Here is a 25,306-nt window from a genome sequence, read left to right on the forward strand (position 1 = left end):
TCTGAAAAAAGTCCAATTACAGATCGGCTCAGGAAGTCAAGACCTTTGAAAATAGTACATTTCTAAAACAATACAATGCACCAATGTGATTTAGCATTGGGCCACATGAGGTGCGATGCTGTTTGTTATTCTGACTCAAAGAGACAGTTTATTTGTAGGTGTTTGTTGTGGTGGGACAAAAGCAGAACCGAACCTAAAATACAAATGGTAACACCCAAGAGAGAGAAACACTGTCTTGTTTGCAGAAGCACTATGCCTATTGATCAGAAAAGAGGGCCACCAAGCCAGTGTCTTTTACTGCATCAAAAGGCTGGGTGTCCTTGCACTTCTGCTCCAGTTCTACCTAAGGAGCAGGCAGCTGACCAGGAGTGGGTACACCCTGTGCACAACCTGTCCCCTTTGGTGTATCAGGGTCCTAATAGCCTACTGACAGTTTTCTTCTTTATTCTCTAGTTCCATGTTTTCACACAAAGGCAGATAAAGTCAGGTTACCTGGAACAGATAATCTTCATAACAACTGATAGGTATGCTAAAGGATAATGTGTTTTGCATTTATATTTGGCTTTCATTTCACCTCAATTTTTGGGTTTACGTTAGCTTGGGATCTAATTCTTTTTAACTTAATGCTCTCATGTGAAAAAAAAAATGTATGAAGGACTGTTATCTGACAACTATCAATCCAATAGCCAATGTTATTTCTCAAAATAGAAATACCAGGGTAATTATTGCCAAAACTTGTAACAGATCAACTACTGAAAGGTGTATGTGACACATTTAACTGAGTAGCTACTTTGAAGGATAAAGACACCAGGCTGTCAGTGGTAACAAAGGAGATGTTAATTATGTGCGTCAGCAATTTCCTGTTCCTATTTAGGAGCCCACTTAAATTCTGATTATTTTTCTGTCAAAGTGTTAAACACAAAGGAAGATGTGCATGGAATTGTAACAGGATCTGCTGAAAAGATCTCTGCAAGAATTATCACCATACATGGATAACCATTGAGAGTGCACCTGCACTCAGTCGGTGCAGGTCATAGGGGACTGTCTGGGTTTGTGAGCATGCAGAGGGATAAATTATGCACGTCTAAAAGCATTTAGAAAGGTGTCCATAGCACAATTCTGCTGCAAGCTGCAAAGCTCAGCTAGACACTACAAAATGGACATCGGTGGAAACATTTTTGTGCAGTTCTATGAAGAATGTGCAGGTCCTGCCAAACAGGTGCCAACAGGAGACGTTGCTTTCCTAAACCTCTGTCTTCATTATCTGAGAGGATACAGAGCAATAGGAAAAAAACAGACAGCACTCAGTTCTGTCAAAGCATTCAGTAGCATTCACTATATGTTTTTGTTGGACTCCTACTTCTTATGTTTTCTCACTTTATTTCATTAAAAGGAAATTGATGACTAAGACAAAACAGTCAGACTTTCCACATGACGTTTCCACCTTACGTGAAATCGGTTATTTTTGCCAAAATCCGTAAAATGTTTATATCATGACGTTTCTCCAGACAGACAGGGTTTGACTGTCAAACAAAAAGTCGCAGGCAGTCCAAAAAACAATACAGGGCACTGACTGCCAGTTTGTTCTGCTGCTTTCAGTCCTATTGTTTAGACGCCAGTAGGCACAGTTGTCCTTGGAATTAATTATGAAAAACAACAAGAATAACGCAGTTCTGTTACTCAGTTGCAGGCATTTCTTGCCATAATTGTAATCAACGTTATGTGCGCTTGCTCCCGCCGTCGCTGCCGATTTGCTTTTTAATGCTTTGCCCTCATGCACAGCTTTTTAATGTCTCCAACACCAGAAAACAAACAGAACTTGCAATGGAAGCCCATAACGCTCTCAGACTGTATCTCACCCTGATGGGGAGATTTTCAAAACCGTCCCTTCTGTCAGGATGAAAAATCTGAACAGGCAGACCCTGAAAATGTGAAAGCTGTTTTATGAATATTAAGGTGGAGATATGATATCTAGATTTTAAAATTCACTGTTCCAGTCTAAAAGTTCATGGATTGCTTGTGGCAAGCTCCCTAATGTTCATTTAATGCCATGTGTTACGAATGCAGCATGCTGAAAAAAAAAGCCCCCTCCCCACACACACTCTGGTTGAAGCATTACTCAATGCAAAATATGCAGTCCCATAAAAGTAATGACAGTCTAACTCTGATGCCAGGGGCTTCATTCATGTGTTCATAAAAGCAGTCAAACAGATTTTTCCAATAGCACAATCAGCTAGCTAAGTAAAGGGATGTTTAAGCATGAGCTTTTGCTGAATTAACCTTGCTGAATTAACCTTGTATATATCTTTATATGTCCATTCCTGGTTCTGTACTCTTTAATTATGTAGTTCTATACTCTCATGTGTCAGGAATAAAAACAGATCCTATTTTGATGAGATGAAATATACAAAGTATGATATGAATGAAAAGGCCAAGGCTATGTCTGCATCAGTGTGAATGATTCTGGTGTGTGCGTCAAAGTGATTTGTAGTCTCCATTTTTGGAAACCACATTTACCTGGCGCCAGCTCTTGTTATCCTGAAACATTGATGAAAATGCAACTGTGTGATTGAATCTGCGGTCATGTTCACTGAGATATCAAACTGTCATCTGCATTACATCTGCATGGCCCCTTTAATAGATATCATATTTCAATGTACTTGTGAAATGATATTATAAAATAGGTAAATGGTTCAGAAAGCAGAAATCCTCAGGTGGGTATTTTTTTATGGCGTCCCTTTTATGGCGTCCTTGAGTCCCTTTGTCTGCCCACTTATCATCACCCTCTGTTGCTTTTGGCCTAATAAGTGATCTGCAAAGTATTAACAAGTGCACATTTTTTACGAAACACAAGATATGGCAAACTGTATGATGGCAACAAATGAGTACAAAGGAAGTACTAATGAAATTGAAAAAGACCCAAATGAGATGTGAAATATTTATTTCTGAAGTCCAAGACAAAGCATATCTATCTGCCAGCCAGACTGATCCCAAAAAATTAACAAATGCGTCCTGCCTGCCATCTTCCAGTCTAGATTCCCATACTGGTTATTGTTTAATTGTATTTTGATTAAGCCTTCACTCGAGGCTTGCTTTTCCAGTAAGCCTCAAAATAAACAAAGAAATAATCCAGTTAATAAAAGCTGATCTATTAAATGTATGACAGGTGATTTTTAATAAAGTTGACTTTTCATATAGGTCACCATAACTTGGAGTAGGTTAATTTAAGTTAAAAAGTTTTTTTTTTTTGTTTTTGAAAGCATCTCCCGTCCTTTTTGTCCTTGAAAACTGGCTAGTAAGTATGTCAGACATTTCCCACTTTGAAAGATAAGTGATTGTTTCAGGCAAGTGAGTGAGAAAAAGCCAATACAGTCCAAGGGATGGGTCTCTTCACTGATGTTTGAGTCTGCAAAGACACCGTGCTGCCAAATTCTGCTTGGCTCCACATGTCACTGGAAAACATGAATACTGATTGTTTTGGCAGGAACATTGCGTCAGAAGAAGGTCTTCCTCAAAGTATTCTCTCAGGGCTGGTGAATAAGGATTTCTGAGAAGCTGGGAATTCTTACCATAGGTTCTTAAAACTTGTCACAACACAAGCAGAAACTATTGCAATTTTGTCGATTTTTCAATGTTTGTCAATTAGTTAGATTGATCTAATTGCATTTGCCATGTTGCCTGTCATTCAGAATGACCATAGAGTGAATTAGCATATAATCATTGTATAGTTTCTGACCCAGTGTGGATTGGTCTGGCCCTACTGTCTTTTACATACCTTGTGTGTACAGTTCCCATAGCTGCATCGGATAGCGTTTCCTTGACCTTGTATGTTTGACTATGCTAAACTTGCAAATATCCATGCCCTTACTTTTATCAATAATTTTACAATAATTTTAACATCACAATTCCCATATCATTTTCGAAACTACCAGCAGTGAAGGTAGAGATTGAAGCCAATTTTGTGGGGAGTTTTAAAGTCCACAGAGAGCATAGAAAATGTTTCTGAAGACTTTTTTTTTAAGTGAAGATTGATTTTCCTTCTAGGACAGCTGCATATTGGAACATTTGAATCACAGGCCTGTTGCCCTCTAGAGGGAGAATATGCTTACAGTGTCCAGTATAAACACTAAACCATGTTATACAAACATCTGTATACTGCATTAAGTCCTTTGTTCATTTATGGCTGTCAGTAATGTATGAAATACAATAATGAAACTGCCACAAAGATATGCATGAGAAGGAGGAGCATGATTGAAGGTGTCATTTCAAAAAGCATATGCATTCTCTTGTCACGCTATCACCCATTCACCAACCCACCCAACTGACATGGCTGTTGAGTGTAAAGAGCAAGATGCTGGTTTAATAGGCACTAATACTGCAGATTGATCATACACAGTGATGCTTCATGTCTTATTGGCATTTATAGCGAGCTCGAGACCATGAGAGTGGTCAAACACATGGGTACAAATGTTGGCAATTATCAGGAACCAGAAGGTAGCTCACACCAATTACTCACGTGCAATGAAATTGAATTAGTACGGTCAGACAATCATCATCCACTCCATCGAAAGTTCCTTCGGAAATGGCAGTTTGATAAAGTAGGGGATAGAAATTAAGTGATTCGGCATCTCATTTGTGCCAGCAGCCATTACACTGTATAATGAGCAGCTAGAGAGAGTAGCTGTTTTTTTTTTTTTAAACAGACCTTTTTAAAAATCAGAACCATCTGGAAATCTGAGTACATAGTCTACTTTTATTTGCTGTCCCATTGTAGTTATATGTGGCTATCCTTATAATATATTGCATTATTTTACCATGAGGGTGATATGTTGTCTCATCTGTATAAAAGGCCAAAAAAGTCTCTTCTGAGGCCTAGTGAATACATTGTCTTAAAACTTGTTGTGAATCAGACAGATGGACAAAAGCACCAGAAATTAATGCAACAACAATAATAATAATAATAATCCCAAAAGAGATCTTTCATGCAGCGACTAGGCAGTGTCCTTCATGCAATGATGATGTGTTTCTAGAGTAGACAGTCCCTATGCATCTGCAGTCCCATAATGTGCAGTGCACTGTAGACTCACCCTGAGAAAAAACTGTGGCAATGATGGGCTACTGACTGTTGCTGTTTCTGACGTTTTTTATGAAAGGCAACATTATTTCAGTTCCCCTGCTTTTAATTTCATTGCATTTTTTTTCCTAAAATGAACATTGTGTCTGATGGCTGCAACAAGAGGTCAAAAATGGCCAAAATACAATACAACACATACATACAATACAAAGCCTACTTGCCGTGTATGACGTTTATTTAAGTACGAGTATGAGTGTTTCATATTATAAAAGCAGTACTGATTTCATACCTTTCATACCTGGCACATCTTTATTCTCTGCTTGATTCTACTAAAAGGTTCAGCTTTGTTGTCTGCTGAGAGAAAAGAGATTCGTCAGCCAAAACCAGTTGCAACTCACATACTGAAGACATATTTCTGGGGTATCATTTATTGATTACTTGTAATGCCAGTGCGTGTGACAGGAATACAGTGGCTGCACTGGGACAATAGGGTAAATCTAATTGGAAGATTTCATTTTCTGAAGCCTAGACGCGGCTTGAATTACCATCTATTTACAGGGCTGTAATCTCGGGTTGCTCCATTCATCAGAGGGACAGATGACTGGCAGGACAAGACCAGCCAGCCAGAACCTGAAAAGCACTATTAATCCTCTTATAGCTCGGATGCAGGTTTGGAAAATGTCCACTTCCCAACATTCTGTGGCTGGATTTAAATGAGCAGCCCTATAAAGTTTGTAAAGATTTTCCCCCAGCTGGGTATCCTTCGTGTAGAGGAACACCTCTGTTCGGATGAGATAAGATGCTCGGCTCTGCAATCCATTGTTTGTGACGCTGTACCTTGATTTGATGTCTAACCTTGTTAGGTCCATAAAAAACTGCAGTCAGCAAGAGGGGAGAGGAATGTAACTGCTGAGATTCTAAATGCTCCTGGGAGTTCTGCTGGCGGATCAATAGCTGTCATTCATCTCTCTGAGCCAAACGACTGAGCACCAGTGCCTCAGTTCACTAGCAGACGCTACGTGTGATGTCTTCACCATAACGCTGTTTATGCCGTGAGATTAGAAGACTCCTTGTTATAGCAACACAGGCAAAGATATGAATGACTGGCTAAAGTCCACAAGGTAACATTGTTAAATTACCCTTACTATACGAGGAGTGAGGGTAAATGGAGCAAAGATGTGGAACTGATTGCATCATTCTGTCAATAAGGGACAGACTGACAGTGAGAAGAAAACACCTCTGTTGTTTTGTTGTTTAAATAAACAGCACATAGAAATGACTGTAGCAGCATTCTGTACATCCAGCATCTATGAAAGTGTGCTAAATCAATGTGAAATTGGGAAATTTTGTCAACAGTTATGCATGGCAGAAAAAAGGGTAAACACACCAGAAACAACAGGCTTTCACATTTTTTTTTACCTTACTATACTGTGGTGGCATATGGTTATACTGAATAAACTGTGTTTTCCAAAAGGCATGTGTTATATAACCAAGAGTCCCAGTTTCATTTTTTGAATTATATGACTGCTAAAACATTAATTTGCCTGAATGTATTACACGCTGTGCCTAACAAGGAAGCTAAGGTTTGGAAAAGAAAATTATCATGCCAATGTGGATTACTTGTTTTGTGAACAGATTGTTAAGGGGCAAAGAGGTGACTGTGAATTAGGAGGCCATTAAAAGATATTTAGCAACTGCAGTGCAGACAACTGACAATCTGATTTAAACTACCATTTCACTGACCTCTGATAACTGTTGTTTTTGATTTATAAGATTTACAAGGTTTATAAGGTTTATTTTTTTAACATTGCCTCAATCCTCCACCCCCCCCCCCCCCCCCACACACACACACAATCATGACAATTTGTATGTACGTAAATGCACAGTGAGATGAAAGTTATCCCCAGTCTTTATCCATTAACTCTGTTCATCTTTGCTTCTCATTAGCTCATTATGTATAACATTTGATTCTGTGATCCGTGACGGAGTCCTGTGCAGTCCACTTGTAAGTCGCTTTGGATAAAAGCATCTGCCAAATGAATAAATGTAAATGTAAATGAACGGCAGTGGTTCATGGAATATGACAATAAATCTTAGAGTAGGCCTTATGAAGAGTTTGTGCACAATCTCTTACCCACAGTTTTCTTCTCTCAGGCAGTGAGTAGATGTGTATGAAGTTTAAAAAGTGTGGTGTCATTGTTCTTGAATAGTACTGCATTGTTTAAACTCTGTGGGTATCTGCTACCTCTAATAAATGCTTTAATATATGCTCAGATAGGGTATATTCACACTATATATGGCATATTAAGGTACTGTATGTCAAACCCACATTTATACACTGTAGCATTAAAGTGATATCTGAAATATTAATAGAATGTTTCCTTAAAACCCCACACATCCAAAAGGGAAAATGTGAATCAAAGAGATAGGAACATCATAATTACAGCTAGGAGAATTATTCCTTACATTTTGGTCAAGTCACACAAGTATGAAAAACTGAGATGATAATGGCACATCACTCTCAGTCCTTGAATCAAAAAGCCAATTAAGATTTTTATCTTGTGCCGACTTTGTAGCAGTGTCAAACTCTTTGTGACTCATTGTGAGATCAAAAAAAAGGAACTGCCAGCATATAATGGATAGTTGCTATCCAGGATATGTCAAGCTATTAAAGATTTCATATCACCTCTGTGACTGGCACTTTTGTTTTCCATTAAAATTGTCCTCTGTTGGAAATTAGCTTTGCTCTCTGCCAATAAATTGCATTGACAGGATAAACAACATTAGCCGAGACAGGTAACAAACAGACACATTGTGCCTGGACTTATGGTCAGAAACCATGGCATTGCAACAAGGAAGAGAAACAAATCAAACCGTCCTCATGTTTGTTTGTATTGTGTGCACTGGCATGGACTAAGTATAATCCAATATTTGTCTCTTTGTGAGAGAAAAATAATCTTGAAAGCAAGAACAGTGTTTGACAGTCTCTTTGTTTTTCATAGATAAACCCTTTATTTGCTTACATTAAATAGAATGTCTCTGGTGTCTGGTATGGTTACACATAACTTTCTGCCTCAGGACTGACATAGTTCAGAGTGCATAGTGCTTTTTTTTCCCTTTTCTTTTACTTTGAGCGCATATACATCATAATACCGGTGCATACCAGCTGTTGGGTTTCAACTACCTAATCTGTGCTAATGGGTGTTACTGCAGGTTTGTTTATGAAATGCAAAGAGGATGTGGTAGTACATGGCTTCTTCTGAGTGAGACTGCTGCTGGACATCCCACTTGCCCAATTAATCATCACAAATCTCTATCTGTTATTTTAACACGGCAGCAACCAGAAGCAAGCCATAGAGGTTATACACAAAATGTGTACATATAATATTTACGTGTGTGCCTGTGTGTGTGTGCAAGTAAAAAAATGAAAAATTAAAAATGAAACCATGAGCAATGAAGATACGTTTTAAACATCTTCCTTCTCTTTTCATTCTAATAATATTTCAAAATGTGCATTATTTCAGAATGAAACCTACAGTATAATCTTACAAATCCCTTTTAGATAAAGTGGAAACTGCCCATCCATCAGCTACTTGATACTTAATACTCAGACCAAGGGATTTCATGGAAAAAAATGGACTGTTAGCACTTTCATTTTCAGGGCCAAGTTTAATGAATCATTTCAGCTTTTTTGAAGAGGGTTTGAGCACAAAATTTATGCAACACGCAGCCACAGTGTTTGTCTGAGAAGGATTATGTCTTCGCAACAGAATGACATTGGCAGTCTTCACGCAATCTCGCATTCAAATCATCTTTTTCAAGACATCAAGATTCTGCCCTAGCTCCATCACACCTCAGTGAAGTTATTTCAGTCATACCCTGCAAAACCTGCGAAAGCTTTACGGTCTCAGGCAGAGGGCTGCTGTGCCCTCCCCAGAATTTCAAAAGCTAAAACAGGTGGCAAGGCTTTCGGCTATAGAGTCTCAGTGTGTGCTAGAATCAGAGACTAAATATTCGGCTGCTGTCCCAGGGAGGACAGACATGAACTGAAATGAAATGGAATATGGTAAAAACTAGTTTGAAGGTAAACCAAAGAAGGAAACCAACTTGTCATAGACTGACAGCCTTTTCCAGGAATCAAAAAAAAAACAAAAAAAAAACAGAACTCCACTAGACAAATCATATAACAAATGCCACATCTCCCAAACAATTAAGAGTCAGCACATCATTCATTACATTAGCTGTAAGACTGATGCAAACAGAGGTAACCATTCCCAAGTCACACCTGGGCAAATCTTCAACAGCTGCAAGATGCAAAGTCTGATGAAGTTTATACTGTGCGCTGTGAGAATCCATGCCATATTTTAAGGACAGCAAATTTAGATCAATTATGCATTTGCATAAATAACTTTTGTTCATGAAATTGTGTCTGTTGAGTAATCTTTCAACCCAGTTGTACAGTGCCCTGTCTTCTAATTCCAGATGACAGAATGTGTATGTTGATATCAGGCTCCCTCTGGGTACTGTTCTGGGGAAAGTCAAGCTCTTGAAAAAAATTGTTTGTTTTTCACTTGGACTTAGTCCTTATGTTATGACATCTCAAAGTGATCAAACTCAAGATGGCTGTTATGTTGAATAAGAGCATCAGTCACCCTCTGACTGACCTCTGGGAGCTCACTTGCAAGGCTCAATGGCCATTAATATTATTTCAGATGTGGTCGCCATTATTTTGGAATCACTGTTCTGTTCCAGGATGAGGAACATATGGTTTGAATTAAATGAAATCTGAGCGCGGAATGCCACAGCTGATTAGCCTGTTTTGTCATCTTATGCACTGTAGCCTTCAGCTACGAAAATCTGTGCCTAAAATGAGTCAAGGAGCAGAAAATGGCCATAGGAAGTATGGAAGTGCACATGAGATGATAGGCTGTAGGCCTAATTAAAAAAAGCAGGTGTTTCCTCTTCCTCTGCAGCAGCTGGTTCCACATAGGCTTTGTCCACACAACCAGAACTAAGACTGGGAGCTCTTATCAGGGCTTAGCATGATGCAGCCCTTATACCACTGGCAAGTGTGTTCATATTTCCACATGAATAATTTCATTGTTCCCATTGTTTTGTCCTGAGCACCCTTCATGTTATGGTTATTAATAGCTCCACAGCACAATGCTGTAACTGATGTTATTTTCTCTTGGAATAATTGTTTCAATATCCCCTTCCATCTAGGAAATTAAGACAGGTTTCTATCTCTCCCTGGCATGCTGACTCTTGTCCTCTGTTCCCACTGATATGACTATCACCTCTCAAGATTTATTGAACATGGGACACAACACCTCAATGCAAAAAAAAAATCTACAAAGGTCCTTTCGGGTACTACGTGCAACTGATGAAACCCAATGTAAAATTGGGAGAGAAGAGATTTTTCCATGCGGAAAATATCTGAAAATGCAAGGCAGAAAGCCAGCTTTAACATGAAATATTCATGTGCCAACCTCAATCATTAACATTATCAAAGATAGTTACATTCACTTTGTACCTATACCGCTTGAGCTTTACACTGGATGACTTGGCTAGATCTCCCCATATCTTAAAAGCCCTGCATTTAAGTAAGCAAGGTCTTTCATTTGAAAGTAAAGTAAAAGCTAATTGGGAAGCTTTTAGATTCAGGAGAGATCTCAGTTTTGAGATAAAAAGAATCAGAGAAACGCCAGTATCATGGCATAAATCATTAGACAAAGATGAGTGTGTCCATTAGACCAAGAAATAAAGCATGGCTTCAAAGCAAAAATAAAGAGCTTTGCTTAAACAAAGATCACACACCTTTTATTTTTTCGGTACAAGATGAAAGCATGCTTCTTTCTCAAATACAGCACAGTAACAATAGTGCATTATCATGGGGACCAGAATAAAGCTGTCTCATTGTTACCAAATTCACTTGCATCTAAAATGTCAAGCAATAGGTGTAATCTTATCTGAAAGGCACTTGTTGCAGTGCAATTGTGAGTGCGGTCCATACTCTCCAGAGCAATGCATTTGAATGGTGTATTGAGTCAGACTTTGACAGCGTGTGTCCAACTGACTCCTGGCCCAGGTGTCACAGGAGACCCGGGGACAATAATAGAACGCCTATCTGTTCCCTTTGGCACCAGTGGAAGTATCCACAGGAACTGTGAATCACCCAGGCACGTGCACTGTGGCTGATCACAGTCCTAATGACTTTACAGGCTGCGGCGCTGGAGGTTTCCCACCCCGTGGGTTCAACACCTTATGTCCAAAAAAAAAAAAAACGTCATACAAAAAATCATTTTTAGCTCTCAATTCAAACTGATTATTGAAGAAAGGGAATCACACTGATCCAGGAACTACAGGTGAATTAGTTCATCTCGCATCTCAGTAAGATTTTGGAATTTAAATTTAGGGATAGATTACAATTATTCCTGGGTGAAAAACACTATCATACAGGATAGTACATACTTTTTTTGGGGGAATTATGTTTAACAAAGCTCCTGGACTATTTCGAGCAGACTACCAAATGTGATAACTCAAATTGGGCTTAAGATACATATATGGATTTGACAAACTGCCATATGAGTGACTCATTATCAAATTGAAATAAGAAGGACTTAAAAGCCTCAGCTCAAAGTGGATTTAAAATTGCCTTCAGAATGGACACACTTGAACGGATATTTAACTTGAATGGATATGCTTCTGTTCTATTGTGCTAAAAGTCGCTCTGGGTATGCCGCTAAAAGTGTACTAAATGAATGTGATGTGATGTAATGCATATAAAATAAAGGGGAACAATTATATGAATAGGGTGTTGTAGGAAGAGAAGCAGCCCAGAGATCAATGCTGGGGCCTCTGTCTTTCCTTGTTTACATAAATGAACTTGATTAGGATGTAAAGTATTGTAATGGTAAATGGTTTCATTTGCCAGTGACACAAACTCAAGGGTGAAACAATAAATTTGGAAGTTTTGGAAGATTTGATTTTAAACCTAATCCAGAATTGGGCAGACATGTGGCAAATGATATTTAAAATTCTCAGAAATAAAGTTCAACATGTGGGCCACACAGTGTAAGGCAGGATTATTTACTGGGAGGCACTAAATAAGATGGCATGAAGACCTGAGTGTAATAGATGACCCAAGTCTATTTGGATATTGACATTGTGGCAAGGCCATAAAATAGCATAATAAATAGGAAGTGGAGATATATAGCATAAAATATTGAGTGTAAATGAAAGTAGGCTTTGTCATATATCATGGAAAGCTACAGGAACAGAGACTGCTTTCACTGGGGGGACAGTGTCTAAAATTCCATACACATTACATCTTACATATTTCATCACAATGTGATATAACCATTTTCATATAGTCCTGTGCCTGCTGTATTTATGTGTTTATTCTGGCCCTGTGATACAGGACAGTGCAGAAATCTCTTCGGCAAGCCTGCGTAGCTGTGGGCCATCTCAGAACTGATCCTAGGATAACGTGTTTGTGACCTTTTTGAAGGACTGCCCGCTACCTCTATACACATGCAAAAGGTTAGTTTACTGGGATACTGCCATTCAGATCACTCTCAGTCTGAGTCTGTCAGAGTCAGCCACAGACTAGAACATGAGGTGACCTAGGGTTAGTACTGCACCTGAGTAATGATGAAAATGGCTTTCATCCTTTCTTATTTTGAATGAAACCCTTAATCATGCCCGTAATTTGAGCAAAATTTGATATAGTTTTCCTTTAATCAACAGATTACAGAACATGACTTTATTGTGCATTTCTTCTTTAGCCTTTTAACAGGTCAGTGATTCTCGGAGGTGCCTGTTCTCTCTGCACTTCTCTAGGCTATGATACTTGTCTCTTATACCTCCCTACATCTACTGTTCAAAGTAGCCCATTTAACCTTCCACCTGACCTCTGATATGATAAGACCAACCCCTGATGCAATACTTGTGACATTCAAATTCGAGCAGAGACAAGGTCCCCCCCCCCCCCCCGTTTTTGTGACATTTGATTGAATAGATAAGAGAGGATATAGCTCAACACTGCAATGATTACTACATGATATCAGATTGCTGTGCATTAGTCTGTTATTACTGTTTTTACCATACAATAGTAACTTCAAGGTAACTTCAACTTTCTGATAATGCACTGAAAATACATTTTACCCTGGTATAAATTGTCATGAAGCTTTGAAAGATCTAAGGCAAATTTATCAAACAAGACACGAACTTACATAAACTGAAAAGGGGTCAAAATATATTGCAGAAAAACCACTTAACTAAGATGATGTAGCAATATTGCATCACACATCTTAAAGGAGTAGCATGCTGAACAAATTAAATGTGACAATTTACTTAGACTTATGTACAACAGGGTCACAGAGCCTTAGCGCTGTGTGTGATGAAATTCTCCTCTCAAATGAACAAATGCACTTTGGCAGCTCTCCCTTTGGTTTAGTGCTTCAGTTAATTACTCAGATATGTGCCTTTTCAGCTGAGACATGCCTCTGCGTCCAATTAAAAATGGAATTAATCCTACGTTAAGTATCTGTGGGGTTGAATATTGATGGGAGTACAATGTATTTTGATTTGATTTTGATTTGCTTTTTTTGTGGAAGTATTTACCTGCTTATATTTGGATGTTACTGTGAAAACATATTGGGTTTAGTTGTGCAAAACTGGGTGAGAAGACTGGAAATAGCAAGTGCAACAAGTTGTTGAATCTGTCTGTCTCGCAAACTGTAGATCCTGTCCAAATGACAAAATCAGATCATTTTTGCCCCACATATTTTAGAGAACATTTTTCAGTCTCATCATTGCATGTTTCCGAGGATGATGATATCCATCAACTGACATGGTAGAATTCTTATTACTAGTAGCAGTATTATTGCAGTATTTTTCTGTTCATCAGTTCATCATCATAATGAGCATTGTTCTAATGCTGCATTATGGCACGAGAATTTTTACACCACTTATAAATTTTAATTATAACTTGTAATTATTGCAAATTAAATTCTGCAAGGACATTTATTTAAACTGTAAACAGACAGGCCATTATTTTAATAGGCAGTTATATTTTTGGCTCTGAAATGAGATAAACTGTAACAATGATCCTTAATTTTTGTTCTTTCAGTCATAGGTTGGCTCAATATCTAACTAATGTGTGTGTGTGTAACTGATGCTTTACTGTAGATGGATGTAGCAAACTGCTATACATGCTAGCTGGCTATCTGCTATGCTAGCATTAAAATTACAATATGCAGATGACATCTGTTTAATAGGCAAACAAGACTTCACAGAAGTCATTAAATTACCTTACATAATTTGCTCCTTGTACATGCCATAATTTGATACCCCGTGGTAGGTTTCATAGTATTTTAAAGTTTGAAATGGCATTAGAATGTTTGGGATGTTTTTACAGTTTTCTGCCCACTTTAGTCTTCATTTGTCCCAATGTGTGTAGACACCCCATCTGACTACAGGAAAAAGGGTGTGACTACATGTGTTAGTATGTGTGGTTTGAAGAGAATAGCATCAGAACTTTGGAGGGGCCAGCAGACAACCCTGACCTCAGTCTGATAGAACATCTTCCTGATAGGAACACACAATTGAGGTAAGACTAAGACAGCACTCTTCAGTAAAGGAGCACAGAATCAGCAGCTTATAATACAATGGATATTATTGACAGTTTCACTTTACATAAAGTTGCCATGGTGAACAGTTCTTCACAAGTCACAGAATGTTTGACACCTGGTTTTCAGGCTAAAAATTAAGCAATATGCTTTTTTGATATTTCCTGTGTTTCATTTATGAAATGATAAACTCTTGACACTTATCATATTGCTTTATGCTTTATTATGAATTAAGCTTGCTGCAAGATAATCTACACAAATTGAATATACATTGTTGTTTCGATTACTATGCTTTCACTAAAGAAATCAATTTATCAAAAGTACGATGAAAGTAAGACAAAAAATGCACCAATACTAAATGGTCAAATCTTTTGATTGTCAGTATCAGGTATCCTACAATATATGACATAATGCAATAGCTTGGGCAAAGGAATTCAAAGCAGACTGCATGAAACCAAATGCAAGAAGTACTTTTAAGCATTGTGCTGCAGTCTAAATGATTCTGTTGCAATCTTAACAACTCGGTTGTGGAAACAGATGAGGGCTGAGAGTGGGGTCTACAAAATGTTGTTGCTTGTTTTAAAAGTTTGGGGGCAGCTGTTTATGTCCCCAATCATTATCCTATCTACAAGACATCAAATTACTGCACAAATTTCCAGTCTGAAAAATATGCATATACTGTTGCATGATTATATTTATGCTGTCACAGTTTTTGAAAGGCTGTGACTTGTTCCAGACAGATTTGATATTTGAATGCTTTAATTGAAATGCAATTCAGTGGTGGATTTTACATAACAAAATAACAACAAAAGCTGTTAGACAAGTAAAGCCATAAATGGTTTTACTTGAATAGATACTATACTGTTAGTGTCTTATATTTATTTATGTTGTCCACTATTCATTGAAATTGTTCCAAGGCACAGCTCCACTCTAATAACAAATAATGGAGAGGACCACGACCAAAATAGCAGAGTGTCAGAGACTCCATTTTTCCTCCGTGGCATTAGGTGTCCATGGATTTTAAGGGACCCACTGACAATTATTGTTTGGCATAGTACCGAGCTCAAAATATTTTTGTTGTCATGGGAATGCCAGTTGAAATAGGACACTGCTAATCCCTGAGTTTCTTTTTGACACTAAACTCGCCACACACATCCAGGGACCTATCACACGCTCCCCGTCGGGAATGTTTGAGACTTTCCTGTGTGGATCACTGTCATGTCCTTGGGAACCTTGAGAAATCCAATTGTTTATTTGCGTTTCTCTTAATGGCATTTTTAATCACCCAACTGTATCAGGCTCAGGGGTGCAGTAATACAGTGCATCAAAATAAAAAAACACAGCTTAATGTGGACCTTTAATCAAAGGAAAGAATGAAGGAAAAATACAGGAAGAAATAAAATACCAAATCAATAAAACAGCTCAGTACAGATGACAAAAAGTCCTGTTTCAGAATTGAGCTAACTTAAATTCTTCATCCATTATATATAAAGCCTTAATTAAGGCCAATCATCCTGTTCAAAGGAATGATGTAGTTTTAGATCAATTTGGATCAATATTACATGGGGCCAAGAAATGCACCCTTACCCTTTCATCAGTCAATCCACCAATCAACCTTTACTTGCTATCATGCCCTTCACAATTAGAACGCCACAGAACACTTTATTTCTATTTATCATAAAATTACACATTGCACTGAAATCTGAAAATCTTTTTGGCAGCATTGTGCAGAAGGTTATAATGTAATGAATGCTCTTCTACAGAACAACTTTGTACATTGGTTGCAGAAGTGTGTATTAGATCACTAAGCAATTTGTCCCCGTAAATGAAGGTGCATGGAGGTATGTGTCACCGCTCTCATATAACCGATTACGCTGCCAGCTGATTGGCTTTCAGGACCAGCTGCTTTTGAGCTGCCCTAACTGGCCTTCCGCCAGTCTGCTTTAATGTCCCCGTGGTAGGAACAGCCTCAATTTCAATGGAACCTGTGTGGTGTGTTAACAGCAGAACAATTTTTCCCCAAATCTATAGAAATTTTGAGTGACCAACTGACATCTATATATGCAGAAAATCAGGATGTCAAGAAATGCAGGATGCATGCTAAAAATAAGGTAAGCTTCCTTCTGGAAAAAACCCCAGAGTAAATTCTCTTCAATAAAAAAGAGAAGGAGGGTAGTCTGGTGACTTTCTGCTCTTGGCAACACCTTGGGAAAAGGAAAATTAAATAAATAAAAAATGTATTATTCCGGTGATTGTAATGTGTTAATTTCAAACATTTCAAATTTAAGCCAACATCGTGGCCCCAGTAGGTGTGTATCTCTTTGTCATTGAATTTCGATAGTCATTCACTGTCATTTCCTCCAAAAAACTCTACCTTCAGTACCCTAGATCCACTTTCCTGTAGTATTTTTTTCAGAACATACAGTATTTTTGTGAACACTGTATCTGAGAGGAATATACCAGTACCTTGTTGGTATCATGTATAAAAAAATAGCAGAATTACTAAGACCATTTTTTTTTTACAGGAAACCTCCCTCATTTCATTTCATTTCTACAGGTTAAGATTATCTATAGGTGAGGGTTTGTGTAGGGCAGCAGTATGGCATATAGAATATAGAGACTATATATCTATTTACTAATGCTAGATACAACATTTTGCTATTTTTTTAAACTGGCTTGGCTTGCTTTTTGTTCTATGCATGTCAGAGCTGAGCAGTTCCTCAGCTGTTGCAGAGAATTGAGTTTACAGCCTGTTTTGTAGACACGTAAAATCTGAAGTATGCCTCAAGCCTTGGGGAATGGCAGCATAGCCATTCTGGCACTCTTGTTATCCTTACCCCTTATCACCCTAAATCTAAATTTGTCATCAAAGGCAAGCTGGTTTTACAACTCCTCAAGTCATTTGTAATCCCCAAGAGAGCCATGGGTATTTTTCTCTCAGTATTTAGTAAAAAAAGAATGCCACACAAGGGCAACGAATCAATGGATTTGTTTTTATTTCTTTCTTTGGTTGCAGCTGGATTGCCATTTAACCTTGGGCCTGAGGCTGAATGGGCACAACTAAAAATCTGCCCGAGACTAATATTAGACTCATTTCCTGTTTCATTCTTTAGAAACCAGAAACATGCCTTCATTTGTGGGCTAATGAAGGCTGCCCTTTATTTTGCTCCGATACAATGACTATCCCTCAATATCATAGCAGCACTGCGGGGAAGGTGATGTCAGGAATGCTTGAGAAAGTCTCCATTCTTTTTATTTAAATGATATAATACATTTGGAATCAAGCAAACCAAAAACTTCAAAATCATTCTAGTCTTTACAGTGCAGGAGTATGATTAGAATGTACAGTCCACTCCATTACCTTGCTAAGCCCACATAACACAGTGTAACATATTGTCCTTCTTATTTTTATTTGGAATATTTCATCATTTATGAATATTACATGATATAAACTATATGAATGATATAATATAATGATATAAATGATATGATGTAAGCTATGAAATAAATAGCTCACTCTGAATGAAATATTCCATTCACGAATGAACCAGTATTCATTCAGTATTCAAATCACATCAGTATATTGTACTGGTCCAAATCAGAATTAACACTACTATCAGCAGTGATGTTTGTAATCGTCAGTCCTTTCTGTGTTAAGTAAGTTCATTTTAACCCTGAATACAAAAATACATGCAGTTCTGTATTGTGCAAGAATTATATGTATCAAGCATAAGTCATCATTACAGAGAACATTTCAAAAGACAGAAGCAAATAAAAGCAGATATTTCTGGATTGGGACTTCTGTGTACATTCTGTATAGTTCTGGCAAGGTGTGTCACTCTAGTAATTCAGATGCGAGATGATATTATTCAAATGAAGGATAAGTTCAGCATTTCTTGCAAGTTTGATTGATCCCTGAACAAACAGCTGATGCATAACTGCCCCACTATCTGTTTGCGCAGCTGTTACTTCATATAGACTGAAACCATGCATGCTCACACTGTGCTTAATCTGTACACCCTGTCTACCTGTAAATATCAATTACAGCTGGAAAATAAAACTTTGTGGACATGTAAACAGCTTGTTTAGACAATTAATTCGGAATTCCTGTGTTCAAAATTCTCAAGTATTCCAAGTACAATCAGTTCACATCACCGATATAACAGTTCAGGTTCATCAGCACGTGCACCAACTTTAAGCAAAGTAATAACATACCAAAACAAAAAACACGATCATAATCATTCTCTTTCTGTAAGCCTGTGTTGATAGAAACAGACACTGAGTCATTGAGCAGATATACTTTCCACTGTCAGATTGCAATGGCACCACCCTGTTGTGCTTCCTCTCCTGCCCTGCTGAAGCTGTAAAAGGCACCTTACACCCTTATTATGCTAATAGACACAAATTCCATCCTTACAACAGCCTAATAAATATATACACTTAAATCCTTGAATCGAAAAAGGCCTTCAATATTAAACACCGTATCTGAGATCCAGGGGCAAGTGGGGGCTGCTGGGAGAGTGCATGGATAAGCATGGCTGTGAGCCTGGGGTGCGTACCAGCTTCAGTCTGCCTGCTATAGTGTGAATTACAAGCTAAAAACAGATATCTGTGTCAACCTGTTAAATTGCATATTTCACCTTCCACAGAGAGTAAACAACAAGCTATATCACACATATCAAATCGGATTCAGCACCTCCAGAAGCACCTCCACACTCATTTCCCCAATGCTTTTGCGAAACAGAAAGACATGTTGAAACATGAGTTTTATTGCCGATCTATGGATGTTCAAAATACACTGGCTAATACTGTCTGGATTCCTAACAGTCCTGACCAAACAGTAATGAGAAAAGCAGTGACTGATGTGCATTACTCAGATAATCATACAGTTTGTTACAGGAGCATGAACTCACAGGCATGTAGTAACAAACGCACATAACCCCTCCAGGCTGTAACAACCTGAACGCATCATGAGGGGTATTCTTCTTGCGACTGTCGAATGAGCGAGATAAACAGGCGTCACAAGCAAATCCTCACACAGCTCCATTTAGTGTCCGCTGCCAGGTCTGAGAATGTGTCTGTCTCTGTGCATTTGGTACGCTTGAACGAAAAAAGGAAATTCTCTCCACAGTCATGGAAAGAACCTGTCTTCTCGGTCTCTGTACGATCAATTGCCTTGGGGGGGTGCAGCCCAGACACGGGTCCACCTTGGGGTCAAGCCAGGGTGGGGGGTGGGGGCGGGGGGGGTCAGGGAGCTGTGCGGTACACAGCCACTTGTTCACCCCGCATTTATTTGATTCTCCTGACATGAGGGAACAAATGCAGGATATCCCGTGCCGAATGCACCAGGACTAGGAGGGGGCATATCATCCTTGAATCTAAAAACAGATTTGAAAAAAGCAAGGCTATTACCGTGGACCCCTTTATTAGTGCCTTTTTTGCCATCTATTGGTCACACAAAGGTACTGCCATTAATTTTAGGGAGCTGCTTACTGAGTGAATGAGCGAGTGAATGAATGCGTGAATGACACATTCCAAGGGCTGCTTAGTCATAGCTAAAGAGCATCTTCACCCTGGGAGCTGTGCCACGGGGATGCTGACACTGATGCATCAAGGCAAGAAAGTAATGCAAGCAGAAAGCAGTGTTATATGTGAAAATGAGAAAGTGAATATGTGCGTGACCATTTTCTCTGCCTAAAAGGGTGGCAGTGTAGTATAGTGGTGAGGAGAAGGGCTCGTAAATGAAATCTTGCTGGATTCATTCCCCGCCGGGGTACTGCTACTGTACCCTTGGGCAAAGTACTCAACCCAGAATTGCCTCAGTAAATATTCAGCTGTGTAAACGGATGACATACGAAAGATTGTAACCCATGTAGGTCATTCTGGATAAGACCGTCCACTAAATGAGAAAAATGTAATGTTAGAGGGGTGATCTTAGAATTTCTGAAGCCTTGCACTGCATCCTTCACAGTGGAACACCCAATACCCCCTAGGCTTCCAAAAGTGTAAAATACACCTTTTTGGCGTTTATAGCACATGACTGAGCAGCTGAAGAGCTCTGAACTCACGCTGATCGCACACTGTCGAAACTCAATTTCCAAGTTTCGTCTAAAGGTGTTGCGCAGCCGTGGATGATGCCTTTGAGTTCGCCTCTCATAGGACGGGTGAAAGGCCATCCATTATATCGAACACCCTGTCAAATTAAATTGGAGATGCGCTGACTTCTTGCCTGGCTGCGAGATAAATCTGTCTGGCCAATTTCAATTAGTTTTCTTCTGCGTAATCTCACTGGCCATGACTCTGGCAGATATTTCACATTGGGTTTTGATGCCATAAATCTAATTACAGCTCCACAGTGATGGTTGCAGCCCCTTTTAATGTCTCATTAAGTGGACATCATTTTGCCCTAACAAGGATGCCGGATTAAGAGGGAAGCAACAATGTAACATACTGCTTACACAGACACTTTTCCCAAGTAGTTTTTGCACATTTGGTTTTGTAACACCTCATATTTCTCTTACAAGAATATGCTGATGAAACAAGCTCATAGTATTAGGTGTTTAAGTAATGTGTTTCGCTAGAAGCTCTTCTGTAGGGCACTGTTCACAAAAAATACATAAATAGAATAAATGAATAAATAAATAAATGAAGCCTCTTCATCTGGCATCTGGCAAGATGAAAGCACCCAACACTACACCACATACAGTGCAATGACACCACTGTCACACAAATTGAGTCAGTTTGCACTTACAGTACTGCATGTTTCTCTTTGAAAATGTTGCAGAGCACAGGATGAAAGATTTGATTCCCAAGATCTCTCCATGCTTTCCCTGGATTCTTTTCACATGCAAGTTCCTGCTCATCAAAATAATTGGATCATCCTCATCAAAGTCTGACCGCAAAGTCCTTAATGGTTTCATGGAGTGTTGAGAGATTTGTCTGTACTGAATGATCACCGTCATGGATTGGTGAGGTTTGTTTTCCCAGAATGACACCTCTACTTGTCCTTGCAAAGAGTGAAAATGGTAGTCTTTCACTCACCTACTTCACCTACTTCTTTGTCTTGGGAAAATGTTTTGCTATCCATGGTGAGTTAAATTTCAAGACTCATTTCTAACTGAGGTTTGAAATAAATTCTGAGGGAAAAAGCCTTTAAGTCAACCCTAGCAAAAGTGTTAAGTACCCTAAGCACACAACATATAATTGGCCCTTATGAGACTGACTTACAAGCACTTTGTAAAGCAAACATTTTCCCAGGGATTCATTTTCTCATACAGCAAATCTAAGCACTTGATTGATTTCACATCGCTTGTCAGGAATTTGAAAATCTATTGTGTCATTTTGTACAGAATCCACATCTTCACAAGTATGAGCAATACTCTGTGTAGCGACATCCATGACAACCATGACCAGAATGTTCCACAGAGCCCTTAAGCTTAAAGACTGTTCCCTTGACAGTACCTTATTTGCCCCCTTTATCGGCCTGATTGAATGCCAGTCTATGGGACAGCATTAATGAAAATGTTCCACATACAAAATGATCATTCTGCCTGTTTTCAATAGTCCACACAATGTAGATTCTTGTCTCCTTGTACAGCCTTGGAGGCTATTTCTCATTTAAACAGCCTGGGAGTTATAAATCCCTTTGACAAGCATGAGAAGATTAGCGTCACTTGATACCATTTATAGATGATAGTAATGTGCTTGGTTTCACCGGTGGAACCAAGCAATAACAATGATTTCACTAACAAGCATTCTCAGCCTACCCTGTTGACTGCCTTAAACACAAATACAATATGATTTGAAGCTCTTTAGATATTATTGAATGGGGAATTGGTTTTTAAAGGCTAAAATGGGACATTGGCTTACATTATTTTACGTGAATTAAACCCAGAGGGCATTGCATTATCGAGCTCCATAGAAAGTGATTACATTTTATCAGACAAACAAAAATATGTGACAAAGTGTACTTTTGGCGGAAAGTCTAACCAGCAATAACCTTTTTTCCACATTACTGAAGTGCTAAATTTATACTGGAAAGTACTGCAGCTCAGTGGTTGCTCCGAGTGCCACTCAGAGGTGGCGTAACTGATGGGCCTTTGCCGAATCATTGCTCGCCTTAATGTTCCCCCTTTTTCTGAGTGAATGCGCTTAAAACACAAGGCCGTACTGATGCAGATTCTGAAGATGCTTAAGCCATGCTGGAAATTCTTACCAGAGTTTCACTTTTGAGTATGCTCATAACAGTGCGGAGAGCAGTGTTTCGTGAAGTCAGGAGATAAATTCTCTGAAACTGCATGTTCTGGCCTTGTTAAGAAAGCCATATGAGCATCATGAGGAACATGTGTTCCTTATATGGGCAAGCATTGGCATAACCTCGGAGGGAATGTTTTCTCACTCGTGCTCTATCTGTGTAATGTTTTAGCCGAATGGACTGCTCTTAATTTTGAGGAGCTGCTTCCACTCTCAGTCAGTGAGTGAATGAGTGAGGAATATTTGACAGGAACATGATATTTTTAGGGCTGCCTAGGTGCCGCCAAAAAAAGAATCTGCTTTCATGGATGAAGCTCCGTAGCAAGATAGGATGTGCCAGAACTCAGCCAGAAAATGTAATTTATTCTGCATGGTTGTCTTGACAGTAGAACTGCCTCTTATTGCTATATAGACTGCAACATAAAAAGATGTTTGTGAAGCTGGTTACCAGATATAAATCATACATATATGTGAGTATGTACATACATTTATTTATAACTTTCTGATTGTGAGTCACCAGATCACAATCAGTAAATGCAAACAGAAATGAAAAAATAGAAAACCCTGTCACTGAGTGACCCATTTAACACAGTTTCCAAAATTCAAGATGAACAAACAAACAACAAGAACAAAAAAAAAAAAACAGTCATCATCTAGGAGACATAAAGTAAATGGGTGATATTGATTTTGTGACAGAAATTCAGATTTTTTTGTAAAGAAATTCAGATTGTCTGACTTATGAAAAAAAAAAAAACTTACTCAACTTCTGCTGTGTAGTACTCTTCCTCAATCTTGCTTACTGTCACTGCCAGATGATGAACATTGTACTCTGTGTGTGTGTGGCGCTTTTGGCAGTTACACTGCAAGTCCTCTGCAGAGTGGAAAATTTTCTCTGCCTCTTAGCTCAGGAAGAGAGATGTAGCCCTTAGGACTATGAAGAGTGCACTCTCTCATCCAGTTAGCTTTTTCATGCGTCTGACTCCGAAAGCCAAGCTGCAGAACTGTAAATAACCATTGAATACAACAAATTCTTTTTCTCTTTCCAATACAGTACATAAAGGATACCAGATACTGTAACAACAGACGTGATAAATTACATTTTCAACAGATTCTGCGTCTCTGAGTGGGCGTAAAACTGAAAATGGTCTCATTTTATTAATGATATGGCTAAGGTCAGTTATACCCCTGTGATTTTTTCAGTTTACCTTTGCGTACGATAAATGCATTATTATTTGCCCTATTTGAGAAAGTAGTGCATTTTCAGGTCCACCCAGGAATTTCTGTTCTTGTCAGGCAAGGGAAGCAGAATGTACAAGCAGGAAACACAGCGTAGGGAACTGTGGTTTAAATATGGAAACCCATGAACAATGAATGTACTGGCATGATAACAATGCTTGATCATACTGTGCGCACACATACAGGCGTGACCATTCAGTATGCCGTCTGTCTGAAAAGAAACATAACTGAAACATTATGCTTCAGTTACTGAAACGTGTTGCTGAAACATAACGTTGTGGCAGATTTGGGAAAAATAAACTTAACATTTCTAATGACAAAACAATGATTGATACTGTATGTGCAGAGTCACTCTGAGAGATCTCCCCTTTCATTCAGAGGGTACAGACATATTATAATAGCACTGCAATCGAGTGAAATTGCTCTGTTTTGCGTGTCTACTGTTCTACTCCATACTGAGAACACATAAATCACAAATTACAACATTGTGTTTCAAGTGGCGTAAATTCAGCCTCTGATGTGCTGACTATAAAGACCTTTCGTTTAATACAATCATACTTTACATTGTAGAGTATCCTACCTAATTACATAAGTAAGGCTGTAGATGGATGTACACCAAGACGCATGGTGGAGCTCTTTGTTGAGATGCCCTGAAGTTGACTGGAGATGCCTTTTACATTTGACATCAAATATTAAAAAGAACATTTTTGCTGTCTTTCTTAACTGACAGCCTCTGTGACATTCAATGACACGACACAGGGAGCCATGACTTAAGGCTTCGATGACACTCAGTGAGATGAAACAGCGTAGAGGTAAACGATAATAACAATGGGAAGCATTTCCTTCTCCCCTAGTCTTTTACATTTATCCATCACTACAGTGCCATGTTGCTACATTATATTTAATCGTCTGATTCCAAATGATTTTAATTCAGAAGCAACAGACAACACAGAAATAGACGAAATGCAGCATCATTTGTATGTAACAGCACAGTGGTCGTGGTGAAAGGGGGTGCTCCCAACAGGGAGATGTGATCACAGAGCAGAAAGATGTAGACGGCAGAGAAAAGCCGCTCCTAATGGGATTCTCATTCGTTGCCCTTGGGCGGTGG

The sequence above is a fragment of the Megalops cyprinoides genome, chromosome 2 (assembly GCF_013368585.1).
Source record: "Megalops cyprinoides isolate fMegCyp1 chromosome 2, fMegCyp1.pri, whole genome shotgun sequence".
NCBI lineage: Eukaryota > Metazoa > Chordata > Actinopteri > Elopiformes > Megalopidae > Megalops > Megalops cyprinoides.